The following is a 1,649-nucleotide window of genomic DNA, read 5'->3' as shown; positions in this document are numbered from 1 at the left end:
CCCTCACTGCCCACTCCCTTAAATATCCCACCCAGTCTAATCCCACTCTCCCCCTCACACCCCGCTCCCTTTAATATCCCCCCAGTCTAATCCCACTCTCCCCCTCACACCCTGCTCCCTTAATAATTCCCACCCAGTCTAATCCCACTCTCCCCCTCACACCCCACTCCCTTTAATATCCCTCCCAGTCTAATCCCAATCTCCCCCTCACTCCCCACTCCCTTTAATATCCCACCTAGTCTAATCCCACTCTCCCCCTCACTCCCCACTCCCTTTAATATCCCACCCAGTCTAATCCCACTCTCCCCCTGACACCCAGCTCCCTTTCATAACCCACCCAGTCTAATCCCACTCCCCCTCAATCCCCGCTCCCTTTAATATCCCACCCAGTCTCATCCCACTCTCCCCCCTCACTCCCTGCTCCCTTTAATATCCCACCCAGTCTCATCCCACTCTCCCCCCTCACTCCCCGCTCCCTTTAATATCCCACCCAGTCTAAACCCTCTCTCGTCCCTCACTCCCCACACCATTTAATATCCCACCCAGTCTAATCCCTCTCTCGTCCCTCACTCCCCGCTCCCTTTAATATCCCACCCAGTCTAATCGCACTCTCCCCCGTCAGAACCCACACCCTTTAATATCCCACCCAGTCTCATCCCACTCTCCCCCCTCACTTCCCGCTCCCTTTAATATCCCACCCAGTCTAAACCCACTCTCCCCCTCACTCCCCGCTCCCTTTAATATCCCACCCAGTCTAAACCCTCTCTCGTCCCTCACTCCCCACACCATTTAATATCCCACCCAGTCTAATCCCACTCTCCCCCGTCAGAACGCACACCCTTTTCTATCCCATCCAGTCTAATCCCACTCTCACCCTCACTCCACGCTCCCTTTAATATCCCACCCAGTCTAATCCCCCTCTCTCCCCACTCCCTTTAAAATCCTACCCAATCTAATCCCCCTCTCTCCGCCCTCACTCCCTGCACCCTTTAATATCCCACCCAGTCTAATCCCACTCTCCCCCTCACTCCCCACACCCTTTAAAATCCCACCCAGTCTAATCCCACTCTCCCCCCTCACTCCCCACTCCCTTTAATATCCCACCCAGTCTAATCCCACTCTCCGCCTCACTCCCTTTAATATCCCACCCAGTCTAATCCCACTCTCCCCTCACTCCCCCGCTCCCTTTAATATCCCACCCAGTTTAATCCCACTCTCCCCCTCACTCCCCTAAATATCCCACCCAGTCTAATCCCACTCTCACCCTCACTCCCCTCTCCCTTTAATATCCCACCCAGTCTAATCCCACTCTCCCCCTCACTCCACGCTCCCTTTAATATCCCACCCAGTCTAATCCCCCTCGTCTCCCCACTCCCTTTAAAATCCTACCCAATCTAATCCCCCTCTCTCCGCCCTCACTCCCTGCACCCTTTAATATCCCACCCAGTCTAATCCCACTCTCCCCCTCACTCCCCACACCCTTTAATATCCCACCCAGTCTAATCCCACTCTCCCCCACACTCCCCACACCCTTTAATATCCCACCCAGTCTAATCCCACTCTCCCCCACACCCTTTAATATCCCACCCAGTCTAATCCCACTCTCCCCGCTCCCTTTATTATCGCAGAGGAGGAGAAGGAGAGGGAGG

This window comes from Chiloscyllium plagiosum, unplaced genomic scaffold (assembly GCF_037043375.1).
Source record: "Chiloscyllium plagiosum isolate Xiang-an unplaced genomic scaffold, Cpla_swu_hap1 HiC_scaffold_38, whole genome shotgun sequence".
NCBI lineage: Eukaryota > Metazoa > Chordata > Chondrichthyes > Orectolobiformes > Hemiscylliidae > Chiloscyllium > Chiloscyllium plagiosum.
The sequence above is the reverse complement of the archived record's forward strand: the minus strand, read 5'-3'. Positions refer to the sequence as shown.